The following is a 25,298-nucleotide window of genomic DNA, read 5'->3' as shown; positions in this document are numbered from 1 at the left end:
CAAGTGACAGAACTACAGATAATTTACTTTATTGCTGTTCTATGACCATAGGAATCAAAGGGACCTGCTGGGTCATCGAATCCATTATCCTGCTATGATAGGCAAGCGCACCATGTGGTTCCTTTAGCAGCTTCATCAAGCTCTATCTTTATTCCAGTCTGGAGGATTTTTTGTGCGCTTGAGTGTTCTCCTGTGGGAATTTTCTTGTTCTAGTGTGCTCCTCATGTTGAGCACACTTATAATTTTCTTATCTTGTGTTGCTTGCAGAGTATTCTTTGTAAGTCCAGACCAGATTTCTTTATAGCCAGTGTGTTACTGAATGCTTTTGTTAATGTTGGCTTTCCCTTCCACATGCTTGTCTCTGTTTTTGTTTTCAGCCATTTTCAGTTTTGCTCCTTTTTTTCCATGCGCCTTAGGAGGGCTTTTTTCCTCTTGCAAGTGAGGTCTTTCTTCATCCCTATATCTCAAATCAACACTGATTCATTTATTGAGAGTAAGTAACAGCAGTTGTACAGAGTGTATCAGATGAGACTGCAGCTGCACCTTCCTCAGTTTGAGTCAAAAATACCTTACTTGGTAAGGCAAAACATTTCTCTCTCACAATTTCATCACACTGGTAGTTCTTGTTCACTGTTAAACCCAAACCATTGTTGTTCTCATTCACATAGAAACAATGAATTTCTGCTTAGTAAGGCAAACTGTCCTTCTTCCTATAATGTTCTTCTTCATCAGCTCTGGATTCTGACTCTCATCTCAGTAAACAGTACTTACTGAAACCTTTACTGAAAGTTACAGTGAAATTCTCTTTGGATTCTGAGTTTGAATGATTAATAAATTAGGAAGACGTTTTCAGACGGATGGCAAACTGATATCAGTATCTGTGAATATCATAATTTTTAATTAATTATTATGGCCAGTCCCATGTAGGTCTCCTGGAATGGCTCTTCTTTATTTGTTTCTTTGTTGTTGTTGTTGTTGTTTTGATCTGAAACTAGCCTTTAGTAGGAAAATCTCAGTCATTATTTGAGTAGCCATGTAGCAATATCAGTGCATTTGTGTAGGAAAAGGCCTGATATGAGTACACGACTGAAGTTGAAAAACTTTATTTTATTATTCAAGTTTTCTAGTAGATAGCTCAATTCCATTCACTCTTCTCACACCCACACTCATTCAGTACAAAGAGAATAGTAGTACAGAGGAAAATGCCATTATTGTAAACTCTGGCTTGCATTTCTTTATTCCTTGCAAACCTGAAGAATAATAAATGCAGATTGCATCAGAGATGTAGCTGATGATAATAATACAACATTTGGTCTCTCATTATTTATTGTAGTAGGACAATTACAGAAATCTTGTATTTTTGTGTGGTGCCACTGAGATTTACAGCACTTCATATCAAAACTATAGAACAGACTCAGTTAAGGCAGAACATCTCTTTTTTCTTATAGTCAGAGGTAGTACTTGTGATTGCCACCAACAGCCTGCTTTCTTGTAAGAGGAGTGAGATGAAAAACAAATTGCTTCCATGCTCTTCACCTGGGTCCTGAACCTTTTAGCAAAACTGGGCTTTGAGGCTCCAGGAAAAGCCAAACTCTGTTTCCCATGGATTGATATTCTACTGCCAGCATTTTGCAGTAGAACTACTGTTATCTCTTCTTGGTAGATAAATTCTTTATGTTTTGTGGATAGATTTTTACATGTTAAATAGCATAAAATACTGTTGTTATTTGAGAAGTATGGGCTATTGTAAAGTATTAAGTGGAGTCAAAGACAGACTTTTCTCTAAACATTCTCTTCAGATTGACAGCTGCATGTTTTCGTTTCAACACTTGGAAGCTTTCGGTGCAGATATGCTGCTATCTTTGTGGGAGAGATTTGATCTGTGGTCATTGAGACGTTATTCATTTTTGGCTGGTACCAGTAAAAGTAATTGTGATGTCAGTTCTGTACCTGAGTTACTTATGATAGATATACTTCTGGATTAGGCAATCTGCACTCTGAAATAATGAGAAATGTCAGGTTCTGGTTAAAAAACGAGGAGTAAAATATCTCTGCAGGTTATAATCACTTTGAAGGATTGTGGTTCCTCTCCATTATTCCCTCCACTATTGTTGAATTGTCCAATTTAAGTGAGTAACAGCACATTCTTTCTAGAAACTGTTGGTGGGAGCCAAGGAAATAAAATGTAAGAGGGATGTATTATAGGAAGAATAGCCATATATAATAGCCACTGGAAAAGTTGGAAGACAATAATAGGCAATCAAGTTCACCCACTTGATATTTTGTTTTTCAAAAATCTGAGCAATACGCACTGACCAACCTAGACTTACTAGAAAACAATTATTTTTTTGCACAGTTCCTCCTAATACTGTTAGCGCAGCAGTATCACAGGCTAGATGCATTCTGCCTCCATTAAAACTCATAAAGCTGCCAATCTTTTGTCACCATGTATGATTAACTGTAAAAAGAATTAGGTGCCCCTGCGCTTTTACCTTTGTAAAAAGAATAGTTGTGTTTTAATTTTCAAAAGTGAGAGTTTTCCATATATGCTGAAGATTTCTCTGATTTCTATCCTTTTTAAAAAAGAATACATTAGATCTTGTCTGACTGGATAAAGGGCAGAGATCATTCAGAATTTTGGAAGTCTTTCTTGACCTATCTATAGTCTTTGACTGGGTCCCAGAGGATCGGTTTGCTGCAGCAAAGCTGTGTGTGCAGTTTGTTACTGAAGCAGCTTAGTATTGCTTGAGGTGGATACTTGCCTTTGACAGGCATTTCGTTAGAGATAGAATTTTCAGTTAGCAACATTCAGGTGTTGGTGATCTTAAAAATAGAACTTGTGTGTATGGCAGCCTGCCCAGAGAACATCATTTTGAAAAGAGCATCACTCTTTGGTTTGCTTGTTCCTTTCAGATGCCTTGTTATTTGGCACAAGTCTATTCCACCATGCCAAGCATCCCTTTTGTGGAGAAAAACAGAGTGGGATTCTGCAAGAATTCCCTTTTGGGAAGCAAAAAGAAAAGCAAAGTTTGTACTGCCATGACGGTTTGCGGGGGCTCTTCAGTAAACACTCAGCGATGTCTCGGAGCATCCTTCCCTTGTCCCATTTTGTCAGTTCCATTTGGGATGAGTTACTCACATGACCCTCATGGGATGAGCTGACATGTGTATAATACAATGGAAAGCACAACAATGACAGTAGAGCAGCAAGATCCTAGGCTGCAACAAGTAAGGATTTGCTCAGTGCAACAGTCATAGGCATGGAAATAGAGAAAAGAAGTTGCTTATCTTCAGAAGGCCTCAGGTCCAGAGGAATCTCTGGACAGATAGTCTTTGCCTTAACCTTTAAATGAGGTCTGGGAAGGGCTTTGCTGCATGCACGGAGCTCCCCTGTGTTGGCCCTGCCTTCCCACCAGGAGCTCAATCACTGGTTCAGGCCATGACTTAGCATTTCTGCTACAACAGAGAATACAAACCTTTATGGTCTACAATGGGTTTAGGTTGGTTCTGATTACATATTTAGATTAAACATAATAAGGAGCTTTTAAAAGTAAACTGTTTTTTAATTATAGCTATCCCTTTTGCTTTGGAACTTGTTAAAATACTATAAGCAATTAAATCATTATGCAAAGTCACCAGATTTCATTATTTGCATCCCAGCTGCCATTGTGGCCCATGAATGCAGTGCATTTCTAAACAAGGAACAACCTTCTTTTTTCTCTTTTGCATTTGAGAAGTGTAGGACAGGCCAAACTGTCATGCTTAATTCATCTCTAATGAAAATATATTTATTGTTTTTCATTTTTTAAGTGAATTTAGGACTTGGTCCATACAGAAGAAAAGAAATCAAAACTCTTCTCTGGGCTAAGATCTTGTGCTGTGTGCCAGGTTTTATTATGATGTGAATTTTTATGGCCACATTTCAAAGCCTTGTGGAACAGAGATTATAATAAAAATGTTCCTGGGGTCTGCATCCGTAGCAGTGCTGAGTGTCGCTGTTGCATGGAATTTAATTTTCTCTCATCAAACTGCACATTGCCACAGTATGTTCTGTCTGTCTATTTGATTTACATAAACAAATTTCAGAGTAGCTGGGGTATGCTGGCATGATGAGACGAACACAAAATGTCACCCACCGCCTTAAATGTTCCGCATTGTATTTTAGTTGTTATTCTTTACAGTAGTGCTGCTGCTGCTCTGTTAAATAGGTTTTCATTCATTCTCAGTCCTTCTTGCTCGGCTTCGCTTAATGATCTATGTCAGCAACTAGATGCCAGTTTAGAACAAAACAAAATAAAATTGATTTTCACAGTTCCATTAAATTTATTTTACAACATAAAAGCTATTAGTCCGATTCCTAGCTGAAGCCTGAACATCTACTAGGGCAGAGCCTCCCAACCTGAAACCTCCTCAGCCAAGCTAGAGCAGGCGCACAGGTTAGCCACTTTGCTCACTTCTACCCCTGCCAGAAAGCAGAAAGAGCCCAGGATGTTCTCCCTTGCAGCTGATTCCAGCTGGCAATGGCACAGGCACTAGTGTGTGCATGGGAAGCATGATGACGTGCTGGCTGCACCATGTTCCAGCTGCTGGAGGGACGTCAAGAGTGCCTCTCTCTTGGGGTACTCTTTCCCCTGCCCTTCTCTGACTGAGGTAGATCTGTGAATTGAAGGAAATTCTGCCTTTAACTTGGGAACTGGAGCTGAAGTTGGAAAAGGCTTGTTAGAGCATTCAGTTTATTTCCCTGAGAACAGATCTGTCCTCTGCATTTCCCATTTCTTCAGCTGTCTTGATTTCTTTCTAAAGGTTGCGAATCAAGCATTTTATCTGGTTGTTAAAAAGCAGAATCTTGCTTTCTTCCTCATGCATTTCTTGCAGCAGAAAATGTTATATGATTGGTTTACTCAATTTTCAGTGTATTGTACTCCATGACATCTTGTAGACAGCCCCTATCTAACTGATATTAGATAAGCACCATCTATTTGTATGGTGCCCATCACTGTGGTATCTGAACACCAGTGAGGCAGCTTTCTTCTCCTTTCCTGTATGCTCATCAGGTTGGCAAGACTTATGATTGTCAGCTACATTCCTAATATTTATGCTTGTGTATGTTCATGTTTAAATGAGCTGCAGCACTTTACCAAGCTTGCTGCTTTTAGCCTGTGTCAGCATTTTGCAGCATCAGATAATACAGACTTTCTATCATTTCCCACAGCCTCAGGTTTTTCAAAAAAGCAAAAAAGGAACAACTAAGCAACTGGGAGCTGTGGCTGCAGGAAAATATATATATATCCTTTTTTTTTTTTCATCTGCACAACCTGTATGAAGGCTGGAGAATCAGAGATCACCAGGAGTACCGGAGCTCTTTGCCCTCTGCTTGCCTTCAGTGGAAGGAGTTGGACTCAAGGATGAGTGGTGCGGATGCAGCTTCAGTAATGGCACTGTTGTTTCCACTGGTAGTTTTTAGGAACACCTGTCATTGTTAATGCTCTGCTTACTGCAGGTTAAAGGGATTACCTTCCTTCAGCTTTCATCTCCCCTGGTGTTGGAAAACATCCCCAAGTAGAACAGAAGACTCTTCAAAACCTACCAAGGTTTGTTGGCATAATATTTAGTGTCAGTATGCATTCTCCTTTGGCTTAAAAAATGCATCACAAATTGAAATGTCAACTCTGCTTCCCTGCAAAATATCTGTTTTCTTTGAGAAGTTAATTACTGATTTCAGCACAGCTGAAATGAGGCCTAATGACGGCCTTCTCTTAATTGTTGACAAGTGATGGCTTGATTGGAACTAACTTTACACAGCTTCAAATGTGAAATTTAATTGTGGTACATTTCCATTTGCTTGGATCCTACAAAGAGCCTAGCTTATTATCTGGACCTTTAACAAAGTGGGAATTGCAATACATGAAGAGGCATTTTGAATGCTCTCAGCAGATGATGTTGAATTCTGCAGCAGCAAGCTGTGCACTATAGCTATCCCCCCTACCTCCAGGTAACAGCAAGGAAAATGGACCTGACACATGGCAGGCCTAAGGAAGGCAGCAGGTGACAACGACACTGATGGATACCTGAGGATGTATATATTAGCTGAGATAGGTTTGAAAGACAGTTTCTTCTTCTGTCGTTTTTAAGAAAGGGAAATGGGTGAATCATTAAGAGGTCAATTTCCTTGCCCCAGTGCCTCAATGATGGAAGCATGAATGGCTGCCTGAATTCAGAAACGTTTCATTTCACTTCCCATGCTCACCAGGCCAGTTTCGCCTGAGGAGGGACTTATTCTGCCTAATTCAGTGCATCGCAATGGCGTCCTGGCCTCACTTCCTTATTTTACCCATTTTTTATTTGGTGTGTGACCTTAATCCTCGATTAAATTAGACATCCTTTGTTCTACCAAAGCTTTTCTGAGCCCAACAGGATTAGGCCTTTAGTGAGCTATAACAGAAGCAAAGCCTGTAACTCAGAATAAGTGATTTCCTTCCTTTCTATGTTTTCCTGCCAGAAACAATGAAAGTAGCCACAAGAGACAAGAATAATGCAGTCTTATTTACAGAGTGCTGAATGTAGAGTCTGTGTTATTTACACTCTATCAAATTAAACTGAACTGAATGTTTGCTTGACATCTACCTTTGTGTACCAGGTCTTATTCTAATGGTAGAAAACAAAATAAAACAAAATCTGGGAATTAGCGAAAAGACAGTGACTTACAGACAAGTTGGACCTAGGTGGTAGTGTTTGTCCTGATCTGGCTTTTATTTTCTAACAGATTGGATCTGATGTTTTATTGCAGGCTTTGGTTTGTTTTGCACTGAGAATATGTTTTTATGAGATATGAAATTGGCCACTGACTCTAATTATTTTCTAAAGTCTGATATAGATGTTTAAAAATCCCCTTGGTATCAAGCCTGTGCAGGGACTCTGCTCCAACTGCAGAGACTAGAAAACTGCTAATAAATGCAGTGCTTTCTGCTACTTAGAACACCTAGCTCTTCAACCTTTGGCTTTCCACCATCCCACAGCTGTAGGACCCCTTGAATTCAGCAGTGTTCTCTACCATTTACCTATATGCTACTGTTGGACATCAAGAAGTCATTTCTTTGTGAAGTTTCCAAGCGGGTTGCGTTCTTTTCTTCTGCCAGCAGTACCTCTTCGTGTACCACTTCACCCAGAGATTTTGTTTACCTATAAAGTCAATGTGATGAAGTACTTCGTGCCAAGCCATGATGAGTCCTTTGTTTTTTGGACAGCCCTGGCCTACCACCCCCACAGCCTTTCTTGAAGCAGATTTCTGACAGCTGCTGCTGAAATTGATCTCCTGGGCTAGAGGATGAGCATCCAGAGCCCAAAGGAAAGATCAGGGAAGCAGAAAGCTTTCCATACCTCATCACTTTGTAGGGGTCAATTGAAGGCTGGAAGTGAGACAAAAAGGAACTGGGAAGAAAGCAGAAGAAGAGAAAGAGAGAAGGCAGATAAACTTTTGTGCAGCCTCTTCTGACCCAGAGATTAACTTGAGGTATTTGATCATGAGACCCTATTTAAGCTAAAAAATTATTACTAAATCTTTTCTGAAGCCACCAGGCAAGCATATATTTAATGTAATACAGAATTCCAATTCTTAAGTTAGTTTTATTATTTCATTAATTTTCCCTTTCGTTTCAAAGGCTTGCTGTCTTTCTGTTTACATAATGCTTAAAATTTTGACAAACCCTTGTGGATTTGCTCCATAAAGACACACTCTTCTCCCCATCAGGGAACACAGCTGTTTGGCTGCAACCTAGGAAGACTTCACTGTGGATAAATCTGCAAACTTCCCCCCACTGACTCATGAAAGATTCCACAGAAGCATGTCATCCATAATAATCAGGGATGGAGCCCGTCTCAGCTTTGCATCTTTCTTACAGTCTGCAGAAGTTTGCTGATCCCTCCGTGTGCCTGTGTGCCTGAATGAGCATGCAACATCTGCCCTGCAGTCCTGTTATCTGAGGGCCAGTTGTATATACCAGAGGCTCAGCCCACCATTCCGAACACTCAGTTATCATGACAGGTCCCTTCTGTACTTGCATGTTTCCAGCTGGGAGATCACCACACATTGCGTCCTGCTTATCTATTGTAGTAGAAATGCTAAGTCACAGCCTGAACCAGTGACTGAGCACCTGGTGAGAAGGCAGGGCCAACCCAAGGAAGTTCAGCTGCATGCAGTGTACCTGAGTGACCAGATGAAGCCAAGATCCACCCTTTCCTAGACCTCATTTAAGGGTTGGCAAGGGGAGACAAGGGTTTCTTGCTGGAGATTTCTGCGTGCTGGAGGCCTTTCAAATGTAAGCAAGCTTTTTTCTTATATTTTTGTGTCTATGGTTGCTGCAATTGGGCTTGTCCTCCTTTGCTACAGTCGAAGACTTTGCCACTCTGCTATTATTGCTATATTTTTCATCATGTTATAGCATTACGCCTGCTATTTAGTTGCTGTTTTTCTACTTTTCCACAATTGGTAGGTACACTCTTAGAGATGCTTCTGTAATTTTGGAGGTGCTAAAGGGAGAAGGAAGTAAGGGCTGAACTGCAGACAGATTTTGCAGATCACTGCTTCCTCCCGGTTTCATTACTGTGTGTTTCTACTCCACCACCTCCCTGCTTAGTTTTATGTTTCATTCTCTGGTCCAAGGGTCTGTTTTGTTTTTTGTATTTTGTTTTTCACTTTCACCCGAGGAAGGTGAGATAACAAGCTCTGAGCTGCAGTTGAGGGGTGTGCTGGGCTTCAGACTGTAACAGGTAGCCCACTGCAGCTCTGTATGTGAGCTAAGGGAGAGATACATGCAAGATGAAGTCCTGCTACATCTATTTGAAGAGGAGAGATTTGTCTGTACATGCTTTTACTGAAAGACTGTATTATGTAGAACACACAAAATAACTACTCCTATCCATTTTTAGAGCCATTGTTAAATAGGGAATTAACATTGAGAAGAAAGACAGTAGGGGATTTCTCTTTCTCCCCTCCTCTTCCTCCCTTCCATAGTACAGTGTCTTTATTTTCTTTTCATTATTTCTCTTTGTCTTACTGGTGTACTGCTTTCATTTATATTGAAATCAGCTGGCAGAAGATAAAATTCTTTTTATCTTATATTTAGAGCATATATTTAGAGTGTTTTTGAGACTAGTAATTATTATTTTTCTCCATCTTTCCTGGGAAGTTGCTGGTGATTTGTTTTCAGGTTCATTTCGTGAGTGTTTTCTGTCATTTTCTATGAACTCTGGTCTTTTCCTTTCTCTGCCTGTCCCTCAAAATGGTGACCACATGCTGGCTCTGCTTTGCATTTCTGTATCTGAGTTTGTATTTTAATATTCATTAGGTATTTGTACTGACAGCCCATCAATACATTAAATTAGTATATACACAGCTAACAAGTATGGTACATGCCTAACTGACTTATAACAACATTAAAACAGAACAGATTGTCTCAGCAGGGTTTAATAAACTGTACTTATCCAGTGTCCCTGTGAAAAACAGGCATGCAGCTGCAACGTACGGCGCTCCCTTGGAATCAGAACACCAACATGAAATGTACTAAACTGAATGTGACTTGTCTTTCTGATCAGAGAACTGAACTTTCTTCTGTCTTTGAAAAAGTGTTTAGTCCTCCATTCTTTTGAGACAGAAGGCATTCATTGTAAAGCAGCAGGCATTCTAGTTGAAAAATATTTAGAGAACATCAAGTAGCATTGGAGCTGGTAAAATGCATGCATGGTTATGCTTTACTAATTCTCATGAAATGCTTTGAAGGTATTGTGATCTCTGCAAGTAATTAGTGTCGTAATTAAAATATCACTTTTTTCTGCTAATTAAGATTAACGTGACTAAAAGGGGAAGTTTTTCGGATAAGAGGTATTATTTCTTCTCAATATGAGTGAGAAAGCTCCTCTAAAGCAGGCAGAAAATTTATGTCAAATTAAAAGAGAGCTTCTTGGTTTGTTTTTCTTACTATGGTTGACCCTCAGCCAGAAATTTCCTGGGGAGATTTCCTGTTTGGAATCATCTTGGAGAGAGCACATACTGCTTCTTGCATTATAAGAATAGGTAGGGTAGAATCTGTGTATTAATTTTATATCCTGTTTCTCTGTAGTCAAAAATTGACTGATTAAAAACTGTACAAAAATTCTAGAATAGACATCAGACACTTAAAAACCATGAGTGAAAAGAGTAGATAAATACTTTATTTCAAAACCTTTTTCATCTGTGTCCTCTCATGAATTTGGCTGATGAGAGTAATTCTTTAACATCAGTGGAGTTAATAAGAAGTTTCTTACCCTGTATTAAAGCATCAGAAGTGCTCAGTTTAAACCACAGTGGCCCCTCTCTGGATGCTTCATTGTATCAGGCTTGGGGCCCAAGCATGGGTGATGAGGCTGTTCTGCCAGGGTGTGCTCAGGGAGAGTTCTGCAAAAATTATAGGGCTTCAGACAGTCTCCTAAACAGCATTTGCTGTTCACGTGGCTTTTGATTCCCCAACAGTTAACTTGAAAGCACTAAAAAACACAATGAACAAGCAGGGAGGTCAGAAGGAAATCCAGGGTTAATCTACCTACCCACATGAGAACAAACATGGAGCATCTGATCATGGTCCTGGTAGCAACAGTCTCTAGGCACCAAGGTCCTACTGTAGTAATGCTGCCCACATTCTTCACAAGAGCACGCCATTTCTGTGGCAGTCAGAAGATTCCTTAGGAAAGTGTTTAAGCAGCCTTCTGAAAATAATGATTATTAATTTCTCATTCCTTTTTTTTCCACTTGATCTGTCTCTTTACAGTGGTAAGATGTTGACTTATCCATTATTTAAAACGTTCAAACTTGTTTAACTTATCCCTTCTGTTAATGAACAGCATAAAATGTCTGAGAAGTTCCTGTAGGATACAATAGCAGTACCTTGCAAATGACAGAAACCTGTTTAACATCAGATTTTTCCTATTTTCATAATGAGAAAAAGTGGCAAAGCCACCTGAGCTGTCTTTTCCTGGGTAATGCTATTGTGAACAGTGTGAGATATCTCTGGTAATGGAGTGAAGAGACACTTGACTTGGCAATGGATTCTCTGACATTGGCCAGGCTCTATAATCTAGAAAATCAGGGGCCTTCCATTCCAGTTACCTCTGTTTATAGCTCTGTAGGGAGAGATGATCTCTATAACTAACTGAAGAGAGGTTGTAGTGAGCTGGGGGTCAGCCTCTTCTCTTGTGTAATTAGTGATAGGACTAGAGGGAATGGCCTCAAGTTGCACCAGGTGAGATTTAGGCTGGCTGTTAGGAAATATTGCTTCTCTGAAAGAGTGGTATGGTGGAAATGCTAAGTCATTGCCTGAACCAGTGATTGAGCCCCTGGTGGGAAGGCAGAGCCAACCCAGGGGAGCTCAGCTGCATGCAATGTACCTGAGTGAGCAGAAGGGATGGAGCCAGGATCCACCTGTTCCCAGATCTCATTTAAGTGTTGGCAGTGGAGGTGAAGGCATCTCTTGCCAGAGATCTCTGTCTACTTGAGGCCTTATGAAGGTGAACAGCTCTTTTCCTCCATTCCTGCATCTGTGGCTGCTGCGTTTGAGCTCATTCTCATTTGCTGTAGCCAAAGACTTTGCCACCTAGCTATTATCATTCCATTATTGCATTACAAGTGGTCAGGCACTGGAATGGGCTGCCCAGGGAGATGGTGAAGTTACTGACCCTGGAGGTGTTCAAGGAGCTTTTAGATGTAGGGTTGATTATATGATTCTGATGAAAAGAGGTCCTCAGTGGTACCTTTTTCTCCATAAATTTGTTCCCCTATCACCCTGGACCATTTATTTTTCCTAGACTGCATGTATCCTTGCTGATCATATGTAATAAGAGGCCCCAAAAGGAAACAGCTATCTTCTTAGTGTTAGCTGTATGTTTTCACTTGTAACTTTTTCCCTACTTGAGATGATAAAAGCATCCTGGGTGGTTTACAGTGACCATTACCTTCATGAACCTTTAAGAGTGTCCCAATTTTTTCTCCCTGTGCTTTTCCTTATGGACAGCCCACAAATCTGGAGGCAGTCAGCCCCTAAAAGGCCAAGCTGAGCACCTGGCAGTAATTTTCTTTCTTATAATCAAGTTCTCACAGACCAACCTCCATAAAAGCTGCACACCTCTGGGAGTGCTGTTGCTTTTATTTCATTAGGAGAGAGGCTTCATTTCTGATGTATCATAATGCAACCCCAGAAAGTAAAGTGGATGAAGAGAAGGTTGTTTTTTTATTTTATTATTTACAGATGCTAGGTTGTAAAGCTTAGCTGTAACATCCTGGAAGTGAGGTGTGTAAGTGCAGAAGATATTTGCCACAGAGCTGTTGAAGTCTGAGAGCTGAACAAAGCCAAGGTACATTGCAAGCACCTCTGGTTTGTGGTGTCTGCAGGAGTTCACACTTGCATGCAAATGTGGTTCTCCGAATTTCTGGCATTAAGAGAAGGCCATTTGCTGCTAGAACATGCCTTAATCCATGTTATGCCATACTTAGCCAGTAATCATAGAATGGCTTGGGTTGAAAAGGACCACAGTGATCATCTAGTTTCCACCCCCTTGTCATGTGCAGGGTCGCCAACCACCAGACCAGGCTGCCCAGAGCCACATCCAGCCAGGCTTTGAATGCCTCCGGGGATGGGGCATCCACAACCTCCTTGGGCAACCTGCTCCAGTGCGTTACCAGCCTAGGAAATTTGGTTACTCTCTCATCTCAGCTGTCAGGCAACTATTGTGAGATTGGATTCATGTACTGGTAGCACGCTAAGGCTTCTCACACTTTCCTCTTTCTTTTCATTGTTTTCTTCTACACCAGCTGGGTAAAACCCTTGAGTTGGGCGGTGCTCCCTGGAGCTGCCCCTGACCTCTATTTCAGTTTTTGTGCTTTACAGAGGTCTGGACTCTCTCCTAAAGGTGGAAAATGCTCTCTCCTTGATGATAACAGGTAGTAATAAAGTTCATGTGGTAGGGGAAGTAGTGTGGAGGCGCTACTCTTTTGGGCAGTTTTGAAGCTGTCCCCACCTGTGTTCTGGTAAAGCTGGTATATTGCTACAGAGAAGGCATTTTCTGGAGGGGAGGTTTTCACTTCCAGTGTTGGTTTTTATCCAGCTTCTACAGAAATGATTTTCTTTTTTTTTTAAATTATTTTATATCCCCAGACTTATTTTCTCGCTTTCGTTCTTTGGTCTTTAGAATTCAAGATGCATTTTGCTGTAGTCTTGCATTGCTCCCAGTACTGCTTTTAGAAACTGATAGTATCAGAGACCCGAGTGTACCATCGCGGTTAATTTGCTCTTTTACTGACAGCTTTGGTGTTAGTCTTTTCTGACATAAGCGTACTGTATATTTTGTTCTTACTCAATTTTTCCATTGAGCTTTAATACACGAGCTGGGAGGAAGAGCTATATCATGCTATTTAAACAAACGGGGCTTTAGGACTGCCATGTGTTACTCTGGCAAGCTATAATCACCCCAACTGTGCCTCAGAACCTGTCTGATTGGAACTGGGGAGTTCAGTAATGAATCTTGAATTTGCTTTATCTTTGAATGAGTTCAGATGCTTTGTTAGATACCAGTTCTGTTCTCCCTCCCTTTCCCCTTTATATCTCCTCCTATTTTAATGTCAGAATGAATTGATCCCAGGCTACTCCTCTGTTTTCTGACACTCCTGAATATGGAAGTGTCACTGTAAAATGAACCATAGCAAATTCTTAATAAGCTACCTTCAGAGAGAGTTATAGTTTTTGACATTTAGTTATGGATTTATCCCTTATGCAGGAAGCCTCATTCATTTCATGCATGCTAACCATAGTGAGAAAAAGTTATTAAGTATTTTTCATACTTTGGTCTATTGAACAGCCACATCACACGCACTGCCAGTCTCCAGCAGCTTGCAGGAGGTTAGTGAGAGCAGGAAATGGAAGGAAGGATGGAAGAAATGAAGACTCGTTGTATGTAAGCTACAGTACCACACTCCTTACAAAGGCTAGTAGGTTTAGGGCTCTTATTCCATCATTTCAGGTTAGAATTCCTGTTTCATATGTAGAAAGTCATCTTCAGTTATCCAGGCTTTTTTGGTCAGGTCTCTGCTCTGAATCCCATGAAGCAGATACTTTTGCCAGTAATTAATAATTATTGCATAAATTTTAAGTTAATTTATATAGTTTTATATTGCATGTGTTACTATTATGATAATTAAAAAAAAGATGGTGACCACTATAAAGTGTACCACTTCAAATAGCAAATACTTTTCATTCTTACAAAGTACCTATTTAGAATACCTAAACTATAAACAAAATAAATTCATCGAGTGAATCTCACTTTTAATAGAAACGTGAAGTGTTCAAGTTCTGCTTATAAAAAGAACAGCATTCTCATTTCTTAAAAAGTATGTAGGGGCCTGGAAATAATAACACTGTTCACTTGTACTATTTTTGAAGTGGTCCTAGGTGTAATAATTTTAATTCAACACAACGCTATAGATCTGACAAAAAATATATATATAATTTTGTTCCTTTTGTTGTATGTAACAGTTACTATGTCACTGTAAGGAACACCCATCTTTAGGGGGAAATAGATGCTCCTTGTCCAACAGGAGCAGACAGGAAAAAACTGTGGGTATTTTCTTCCAGTAGGCAGCTTACAAGTGTCCAGAAGGCATGCTGCCAGCCTGATGTTAACTGTTCCCACTTTTTGCTTCTAGTAGAAAGCAAATCTCACTCCAAAAACTGTCAAGTCTTCAGTTGAGCTTAATTAGTATGATTGAAGTAATGACAGTGACTTCAGGTAGTAATATTTTTTTTTGCCAGATACAGAGGCTTTTTATAGTGGCGTGAACAAGTTTTTCTCTAAAAATATAATGTTTTGGTCTGCTTTTTCAGCATGAGGTATAGCAGGGTATTTGCAGAAGTGGTGTTGATTGTTATATAAGACAATGTGTGTGTGAGATTAAAAAGAAAGAAGTTAAAAATGATGGAGAGATGCAAAATGCACCAAAGTCGCTTATTCCCTTCCTGGAATTTAATGGACACTGGTTTAGCCTCCCCATCATCTACCAGTTGGTCTGCTGAAGTTTTTTTTCCCTTTAGAGCAGAAATACAGATGGGTTCCCTGGGTGGTTGGACATACTGAAATGTTCCAGAATTGGAGCTTTTAACCATAAAAGTTAAGTTGAAGTGCTCCTCATCTCTCTAGATGAAGGCACCATGCTTAAGTGTGAGGTTGAGTAGAGCTTTAAAAATGAAAAAAACCTTCTAGTTTCAAAAGTAGGCTGCTGCAGGAGATGAAAGGGCTAAGGAAAAAGAAATTATGAAATGCTTATCTACCTGATAAAAGAGATTGAATCTGTGAAGAGTCTCTCTGTACTGCAGGTAAATGTAAGTTTGTTAATACTGAAAAAGATTTAAAAAGTACTGTCATTGGATTTTGAATGAGTATTGTCATCAAAATCAGATCACATTTTCTAATGCTACTTTCTAGAGTGTTTTCAGTTACCTACCGTGAATTCCTCATTCGATCCTGTGTTATTGTTATGCAATCATATGAAACAAATTGGAGTAGTTACAGCAATTTCTAGATAGACACTAATTTTACTGATTTCATGGGAAGCTCAATCCAATTCCAATTAAAACGAGTTGCTGGGTATTTATCAGCTTCAGCTGGAGCAGCTTCTTACAAAATATGATACCAATCTATATTGTGTGTATTAATTGTACCCCAGGTTAGGCTGTTAAATGAACAAGATGCTCTTAAAATAATGTTTGTGCCATACCTGACAGGTATGGAGGTCAAGCAGAACTTAAATAAGCGTAAGGGAAAATTCTGTGATCTGTGCTGCAGACAGACATTGAAGTTGTTTGGAGATTTGACACAAAAAGAGACATCTCAGTGAAGAAGGTGGGAATCTTTGAAGAGATCAAATAGCCATTAAAAATTCAATTTATTCGAGTATATCCTGATTTTAATTCTATAGACACAGGGTTACAATAGCGTTACACTTCACCTGGGAATGAGTATCCCCAGTATGCATATGCATTTTGCCCCAATCAAAATAGTTGTTTTGCCAAAAAAAAAGTGCTTTTATTAAATAATTTTAGTTAATGCTGTTCCTCAATTGTACTTAGCCTTTTAGTAAAACTGAAGGCATTTGTACATGTATTAAGTGCCACTGAGTGTCTTTGGGTACCTTATTATCATCTAAGGTATAGAACGACCAATAAAAGCCATTTTCAAGTGACAAATCATAACCAGGAGGCATGTTCTACCAAGTCTTTGGATGCATTGAAAATTCATTCTTCATATTCTAGCGGTTGGCAACCCTGCCTCTGGCAGGGGGGTTGGATCTGTATGATCTTTGAGGTCCCTTCTGAACCAAAACATTCTATGATCATGCTTGATTTTTATTTCAGCTTTTTTTAGTAAGTGCTTTATCAAATGCATTAAAGAAGCAGCATGTTTCCAGCAGTGGAAGTTTGGTGTTGACTGCATTTCTTTGCTGTGCCAGTCTGAGCAGACTGATGTCTTTCTCTCCGCTGCTGAAAGTTTGATTATTCCATAGGTAGCTACCTTGTTCTGGTTAGTCTCGTATTCTGCCACATGACCGCTGGAAGCAGAAGGCACTAATTAAATAAGTATACTAAATATTTTTTCATTCATTTATTCTCTGTCCAGCCTCATTGAGTATTCTCTTCTAGCCAGAGGATAGATAGAGGAAGATAGACCCTGTTCTTTCATCAATTTGCAGGGGTTTAGGCTACCATTAGGACTACTACAGTTGTATGTGGGTGATTTTTCTTAATTCTTCCTGCTTTCTAAAGTTGAAATCCACTCCTTCAGCATATACTCTCCTGTTCATAAAGACAGCAAAGGAAACCAATGTTTAATCCTGCTTTAGTCCCACTGTGTTTCAGAATATTAAAATTTCAGCTTAATAAAATGTTCAAATTCCTTAAGACAGTAGATCAAACCAAAGGTCATTTTACCCTGTTGCCAGTCAGCAATTTACTGAGTGAATGAAAATCTGGCCACTAGTGGACTGTAGCCACGCTATTTCTATGCTGACTGATGCTCCATGGGTTTGCAGTGTGTTTTAGTGGGAAGAAAGCGGGCTGCAGACAGCAACAGATGTCCCATTTCCCCCACTGCCTTTTGTCAGCTCAAAAAAATGAGAAGGCAGTGTTTCCCTTAACTTGTGGGTGCTTTCTTTCTGCCTCGCTTCTATGCATAGGGCAGCTCCTTGTGTTTTAAGTCTCTAGGGTGTTAGAAGGAGAAAGTAGGTGATATATCTATCAAGACTTCAGAACTCAGGGCTCCATGCATTGTGTAAAGTACAGTTCTGAAAATTGTATAATTTATCAGGCAGACGTAATTCCATCAAGGGGTTCTGGAGATGCTGCAAACCACATCATTCAATTATAGCTTGGAAATTCAGTTACTGTGCCTGCAGGAGTAAATACTGCTCTTATGTCCTATAGTGTGATTCTGCAAACCTTATTTGGATGGCAGTAGAACTGCCCTCTTCCCTGTGAGCACCGTTGCTGAGGTTTGTGCTGTATGTGTTGGTGGAGTACAAGCTGTATTAAAAACGTTACCAGAGATGCAGTAAAAGGAACTGAATTATAGAATTGCTTAGGTTGGAAGGGACCTTGAAGATCATCAATTTCCAACCCTCCTGCTAGCCACCCACCAGCCCAGGCTGCCCAGGGTCCTGTCCAACCTTGCCCTGAGTGCCTCCAGGGAGGGGGCATCCACAGCTTCTCTGGGCAGCCTGTGCCTGGGACTCAGCACTTCAAGTGAAGAATTTCCTTCTAGCTTCTAAGCTAAATTTCTCCTTTTTTGATTTAAAGCCATTCCCCTTGTCCTGTCGCTATCAGACCATGCAAAAAGTTGATTTTTCCTCCTGATTGTAATCTCTGTTCAAGTACTTGAGGTCTCTCTTAAGCCTTTTTTTTCTCCATGTTAAACAAGCCCACCTCCCTCAACCTTACTGCATAGGACAAGAGCTCCAGTCCTCTCATCACCCTTGTGGCCCTCCTCTGGACCAGCTCCAGCAGCTCTACATCTTTCTTTTACTGGGGGCCTCAGCGCTGGATGCAATACTCCAGATGGGGACTTACAAGGGCAGAGTAGAGGGGAACAATCCACTCCCTCACCCTGCTGGCTAACCCTCTTTTGGTGCAACCCATGATACAGTTACCTTTCTGGCATGCAAGTGCACACAATGAAGTGCAATTTTTTCCTTATGAGTTTTTTACTTAAATTCCACAAGTTTGGTATACAGTTAGATACAATACTAGCAATATGGCCCGAGAAGCAGGATGGTTAATTAGATACTGTTTGCTGCCTTTAGTACAGAATACACAGAGATTGACTAGTTTAAGTAAATATTTGGGTTTGATTAGGCTGTGCTTATTCTAACAGCGAGAGATGGTTGTAATAGAGAAGACGATACAGGTTGAGTTTTGTTTCAGTCTAGAGGATTTTTCATAATAGAAATGAAAGATTTTTGAATTATCAAAAAAAAAGCAACTTCTCTATAGGTGATGAAGCATTTGTTCTTAGACACATGTTTTTTAGTGTACAGTTAAGAGTTTTGCTGGATTTGCTGTTAATATGCTTTTCTTAATGAAAATATTTTTGATGCTCTTACAGCCAACTTCTAAACTCCTGAAATGTATAAACATTTTCCGAAGTACTCACTTGGTGTTAGAGCTGTACTTAAACTTCAGAGTGTATCAGACTTTATTATGATTACATGCATTGACAAATGTCATTAACCCTGTAAAAATATTTATTTTGTTTAATTTAAATAACTGACATATGTCTATCCAGTCTGAAATGACACTGCTTCTGGCTTTCTGCTATTAAAGTTCTTTCAATATGGTTCCAATCCTGTCAGTCCTGACACCTGAACTGGGAGCAGTTTAATTGGGTTTTGCAATGTGTTCGCCTTCAGGTGAAATGCCTTCACTCTAGCCAGGTTGGTGAAGGTCCTTTAGATATTGCCTTAAGATCTGAACATAGGTTTTGACCAAATTTTTCTCCGTTTCTTAAGGCAGTCTCACTTCATAAAACCCCTCCCATTCTCTTTTTATGGACAATCCAGAGTATTTTCATGTGTATTCCAATGCAGAAAAAGAAAAGCAAAATGCACTGAGCAATCAACTGGCAATAACTTGCAGTGCAGCTGTTAGCCCTCCTGTCACCCGCAGCTTTCTTATGCTGTCCCTGTCTTTTGCTACTTAAGTAACATGGAGGGGGGGGTTGTTTCTTCTAACTGGTTTTTGTGTAGCTTTTTATTATGTATTGAATTGTTTGAAGACAACTTTATTTTTTTCCCCCAGGTTCTTCATATTTATACTGAAAACATCTGAGGTGACAAACTGAGAACATTTGTAACTACAGGCAGATTTAACAATGAAATTAAACACTAATGGGTGCACACTAACCATGGGTGGCCTATTGCCGTTCAGAGCCATCCAGAGACCCACACGCCTGCAGTGAATCTTTGCACTGCCTCTGGGCATCATCTGGGTAGAGAAGATGAGATGACAAAATGGGGGCTCTGTTTGCTGGAAGCAAAATTGTAACAGAGCAAAAAACTTGCTTCATTTCACCTTCCTCCTTCCATCAAATGCATTAAAAGACATTTGAGGACTTTATGGGGCTCCAAATCAGATCTTTTGGCGGAGAGACTGCTGCTTATGAAAAGCTGTTCTGATTGCTAAATACCCTGTTAAAATGCGAAACTCCTCCCAAACAAAAGATTTAATAAAAGATCATTTTTCTTTTACTGCATTTTTTACAATCACTGCAGTATATGGTATCCTCAGTGGTTTTATAGTCCCCTTGCCGTTGCCTTGAGTTTACTGGATGTAGTAATATTTATAGAGAGTACAGACATCATGCCCTGAACAGTCTTCCAGCCAGCACCAAGTATGATTCACAGGATGTTTGGAGTTTTTTTTTGTCATGAAATTGGCCAGTAAAACAGAAGTTACTTTGTTTATTATTGACAATTTTTCCCACTCTGAAACATTCTGGTCAGCCTTCTTTGTTTCACTGAAATTTCTGTGTAAAGGATTTTTGCTTATTGTTATTACATGCATGTCTCCTGGCACTTTGAAATAGTTTCTGGCTTATTTTTCCTGTTTCCAGGATTGGGCTCTTATAGCGAGCGTTGCTCATTCACCCCATCTTACCGTGGAAAAAAGCTGCTGCAATGACCCAGCAGTGGCACATCCAGGTCTTCACTCACCTTATTGCCCTTTGTGAAACGTATAGTCTCTTGCACTGCAGGAAAACCTGTTGATTGCAGCCATCTTCGCTTCTGCTTGGTTTACTTCTTTATGCGATCATCACTTTGGGCCTACAGGGAAATGGGAAATGTTTGTCCTTATGCACTGCTCCTGGAGAAAAGGGCTTTCTCCAAAGCACTTCAGATGTATTCATGTGGAGAAAATGGATGAAGCTCTTGTCATCCTTTCCATATCAAGCATCCCACTAGCACTGTCAAAACCTCGTTATAAATGAAGCTGTCTCCCACAGAGGACGTTTTTATAACCACAGGAGCTCATGGTCATATTGCAGAGCTTCTTCTGGAAAGGACAGTGTTTCTTGCACAGAGCTATATTTTCCTTTTCTACAATGAAAGCAGGAGTAAAGCACATCCAAGGCTCATATTTACTTTTTCTTGGATGCATGGCAACTCTTTAAAATACAGGCAGAATAGGTAAATTATATAATGAGATGGGAAGTGCAATTTCCAAACAGCAGATACATTGCAAACAAGATTGATTCATGAGCATTAGCAAAATGCTTTGACCATCTTTTCATATTGTTACTGTTCTTGCAGTGGCTGAGAACCTTTTATTGCATTCATTTCCCTTATTAGCAATATAACCAAGGCTGTTTTTCAGAGTAGTTGCAGTATGTATCATAGCCATTGTTCTGACAGTAAATAGTTTAGTGAGGTGTGGTGGTTTATTCCAGCACTGACTGCTCTTCTATTAGATCTCTGAAAATTGACTTTAAATTGTCATTGCTGCATCTAGTGTTTATAGCTTCAGAAATTTTTGAATCAATGGTATTCACATTTCTAATAGCAATATTTTCTTGCTTCCTTAGTTGCCAGCTGTGCCAGTTCAGTGCTAACTTAGCATTACAGTTCATCATTTTTCTCCAAGCTACACGTTGCCTTGAGCAGCTCGGTGCACTCTCCTTGCTTTTGGGTGTATAATGGGCCCCTTCATTCAGGCTGTTACAATCCACTTTAGGCTAAATAATGGCACATGTAAAGATTATTTCTCAGAAGTGTGAGCACTGTGTTCTTACTTCACTTGGTCCTCTATGAAGTGGAATAAACTGCGAGGAAATGAAACCATCGTCTCTGTGGCTTGGTTTTGCAGTTTGCCTTACTTCAAATTAACCTTCTAGTGTAGAAATTGTGAAATTGTTCAGATAATTTCAGGAGAGGGAAGCAGGCAAGAGGAGTAGATGAAATATGCTGACAATATGACAATTTTTTTTTCTCTTTCAGAGATTCAGCCACAGAATAAATCAACACAATATTGTCAAATACTGTGCTCAAACAAATTAATGAAAGTATGTCAATAACAATTTTTTCTTTTCAGAAATAATTTTGTCCTTAGAAAATGAAAATGCTTAAATGCTAAAATCTGAAACATGGCTTCTACCCTAGGCTAGATGAAATATTTTGCCAGAAGTGAAATTAGTTTTTTTGGCCCCTACAATTTATTATTTGAAGAGTCCTAAGGAGAAATAATGAGAATTTAAACATGTAAGTTGGTTACTACTGAGCAAGCAAAAAAAGGAGGTGTTGCTTCTTCATGCAGCACCAGTGAGATATTTTTTAAAATGGCCATTAGTATTAAGTTCATAAAAATTCAGAGCTGTAAAGGCAGCCTGGGATCTGAGAAACAGGACTTGGGGAAGATGTTAGAAGCTTAAGATATCTGGTTTATCAAAACAGTGAAAAGGTGATCAGTTGGATGTGATTTTAGCTTGATTATGTGGGAAGAAAACTTTGGTAACAGCATACTCTAGCCTGGACTAGAAAAGCATAACAAAATCTAACAGTTGGGCATTGAAGCCAAATGAGCTCAGTCATCAATTAAAGCTTATGAGGTGAGACTTTTTCATGGTTTTTTTTTTAGTTTTTGTTGTTGTTGTTGTTGTTGTTGTTGTTGTGGGTTTTTTTGTTTGTTTGTTTGTTTGTTTGTTTGTTTTTGGAACAGAAGAAATAAAGTTTTGGGACAACTCCACAGGGAATAGGGGATTTTTCTATTAGTTGGAGTTCTTTAATCTTACCTTTCTGAAAGATGCTTATTTCTAGCACCAGAAGGGCTTTGGGATGAATTGTTTTACCCACTCTTTTTTCTTCAGAGGCCTTTCAGTGGTAATCATCATTTCTAACTTCACTAGCCCTGAAATTTGATGGGTATATTGCTTTCTACAGTCAGCGTTATGTGTCGTCAAAATGCAGATTCTTACTTTAAAAAAAAAAAAAAAGTCCAGGCTTGATTTTCTGTCAAAGACTGGCCAGGCTCCAGAATGACCTGCCCAGGGAAGTGGTGGAGTCGCTGTCCCTGGCAGTATTCAAGAGGTGTTTGGATGAGGAGCTACGAGATAAGGTTAGTAGCTTAGTGGGTAGTAATGATGACAGGAGGACGGTTGGACTAAATGATTCTGTAGGTCCTTTCCAACCTTGTGATTCTATGATAATTAAAGAGACTGTCTTCTCAGTTTTGGAGATACTTGGTTTTAGTTATTCCAGTTCAGAAAGAAAGAAATTTACATCAACATTGGTACAAAAATAATTTTAATTTCCAAGATTTGAGTCTAGATTTTAGAACTGCTAGTCGATTTCTGGAGTGTCTGTTATACAAAGTTCTTTTTCAGAACTGCTTTCCATAATGGTATTTATGGATTGAGACAGGAGAGTAGATGTAGCCTATTGGTTATTCATTGTATTTGAATGAGGATGCAGAAACTCTGAAAGGAATTACATTTTTTGTAGAGAAAATGTATTTTTCCTGGCAGCTCAGAATTAAAGATGTGTTTGTACTTTGCATTATTTTGCCTTCTCTTCACAGAAGTTGCAAATCAGGCTCTCTTATATGGAAGTGCAGGGTGGCTGTTCTCTGGTTTAAAAAAATAATAAAATAAAATAAAAAGAAAGCTGAATCTGTATTGCTTGGCTATTACTTTTGTATCTTTAACAAGGAACAGCTTTTCCCTTACTGATGATAATGTTCAGAAATATTGTACCTATCTCTAGAAAAAAATTCTTGAGATAAAGGTATGACTGCAAGTGCATGAATTTTTGTTCCTGGGAACTGAAACTCTGAACAGTTCAACTTGAACAAAAATGGTAGTTGCAAGTATGAGCTGTCCTATTTTAAATGTTCCATAAGCCACCATAGTAAAAAAAAAATATTAATTTCAAATTATCAAAAACTGAAACGAGCTGCCTCTCAGAAAGGAGTAATTTTTTATGCAAAGCTGAGTGCTGAAAATAGAATGTGTAGTTTTTGTTGTACAAGTGCAGCACCGTGTTTTCATGCTTTATTTTGAAAGCTGAGCTTGCATAGCTCAAAATTTGATTCATATTTGAGTGTCATTTTTCCACACAAAGTAGATCAGCTAACGGCAGTACCTGAATTAATGGAGGCTTATGGATTTGTACCATTTGTATCATTTTTTCCATGAGCAGTAAAACCTGCCTTTATCATCATGTTTGACGCTGCATAGTGTAAGATCATAATGTTTACAGTGTGCCTTGATATTTGTACAGAGTAATTAGATTAAATATCTATGTTGTACTATACATTGCTTTTACCAAAAAGAATCTTGAAAATATATTGAGCAGGTTAACTAATCTTTTTTTTTTTTTTTTAATTAAGAGAGTTGCAACTACTTTCCCAATGAAGTGCTTAGGATGAGAAATAAATCTTATGATTTTTCTGGGTCTAGAATGAATCTTTGGTGGGTTTTTTTGCCTTTCTGTCAGTGAAGGAACCTTGAACCTTTCAGGTGCAACTACTGATCAGAACTGCCTACCATGTGAAGACTTAAGTTTAAGGCTTACACGAATCTTCCATTCTGTGTCCTCTGTGTGTCACATGAGACCTCACCCTTGGACATAGCCTCAAGTCTCAGAGTCATCCCGATGTTCTCCAGGTCTTGTCTTGCTTTCAGAAGAAACATGCTTTTGTGTGAGTCTGAAAAGGACAGGTTCTCTATTCTTCTGTAAAAGAGTACCTCTATTAGGGAGTTTGAGTGCATACAACATTGCGGGTAAAAATGAAGCAGAGAAGTTACTTTAATGTTTCCATTAGGATATGAGCTGTGTGAAATAGTGCTGTCTTCAGAATCATTACTGACTATTCTATAGGTCTCCTGGACCAGAGCCACTCAACACTGGAAGAATATTAGGGTGTCCTTAATGAATTTCCAAACATCCAAAGTGACTACTTAGTTTTAAGTTATGTGATTTCAGCTGATTTTTTTTTTCAGATTTAACATTGAGATCAGTTACCAAATGATAGTGCACTACAATACTCCGTGTTAGCAAAAGGCATATTTACTTGCATCAAGGAGAGCACGATTTTTTTTAACTTCTTACCTTTGCTATTTTGCTGGAGGCAAGAAGAAAGAAAAAATCACAGAAGGAAAAGGTTATTTGCCAGTGTCTTCTTTGCAGCACTCTTCTGTGGAGTAGACATCCGCAAGAACTCCATCATCTTGAGCTTTACCTTGGAGACCTCAGCAACAGGAGGATCGCAGGGGATGAGAGCAGGGACAACTGCAGCTGGTAACACAGACCCTGCTGCCAAGCAGAGCTGTGACACTATGGCTGAGTGCAAAGAGGAGGGAGCTTTGTGCTCCAGGGCACTCCCTCGGCTGCGAGCTGAGGCACCAAATCTCAAAAGGGCTCAGGTAGTGCTGCCTCCCTGGGGACACACAGCTCTTTTTTGGCTCAGCTGCCATTTCCTAGAATTACCTCAAGGAATAGAAGACATAAGACACTTTATCCACCCCTGCAAGTTTGTCTGTTTTGTGTGCAGAGAGAGTGATGCCTGCCATGGCAAATGGCACTTACGTATGCGTATATATGTATATATATATATATATATAATATATATATATACACACACACACATTTATAGGCTGCACAAAATATCCACTGCTATTGATTTACTTGAATGAATACCATGAGATATTTAACTCCATGGCAGGGGAGCTCTACAAAATGAACC

At 39.4% G+C, this 25,298-nt stretch overlaps 2 protein-coding genes and 2 long non-coding RNA genes across 5 annotated transcripts in view; 2 read left to right on the top strand and 2 right to left on the bottom strand.

Annotated features, from left to right (window-relative positions):
- Positions 1 to 25,298, bottom strand: part of SEC24B (SEC24 homolog B, COPII coat complex component) — a 553,630-nt gene that overhangs the window by 210,454 nt on the left and 317,878 nt on the right. The gene's annotated exons all lie outside the window — the stretch shown is intronic.
- GRID2 (glutamate ionotropic receptor delta type subunit 2) overlaps positions 1 to 25,298 on the top strand; it is a 679,658-nt gene that overhangs the window by 632,013 nt on the left and 22,347 nt on the right. The window lies entirely within an intron of this gene.
- LOC128080011 (uncharacterized) lies at positions 6,796 to 20,153 on the top strand. Its single transcript, XR_008206432.1, has 4 exons — positions 6,796 to 8,315; positions 13,879 to 13,974; positions 15,286 to 15,389; positions 19,362 to 20,153. It is a non-coding gene; the product is annotated as an uncharacterized LOC128080011 (long non-coding RNA).
- LOC128080016 (uncharacterized) lies at positions 13,508 to 24,882 on the bottom strand. Its single transcript, XR_008206440.1, has 3 exons — positions 24,665 to 24,882; positions 20,276 to 20,386; positions 13,508 to 16,865 (listed from the first exon to the last, which is right to left on the bottom strand). It is a non-coding gene; the product is annotated as an uncharacterized LOC128080016 (long non-coding RNA).

The sequence above is a fragment of the Tympanuchus pallidicinctus genome, unplaced genomic scaffold (genome assembly GCF_026119805.1).
Source record: "Tympanuchus pallidicinctus isolate F22 unplaced genomic scaffold, pur_lepc_1.0 scaffold2, whole genome shotgun sequence".
NCBI lineage: Eukaryota > Metazoa > Chordata > Aves > Galliformes > Phasianidae > Tympanuchus > Tympanuchus pallidicinctus.
The sequence above is the reverse complement of the archived record's forward strand: the minus strand, read 5'-3'. Positions and strand labels throughout refer to the sequence as shown.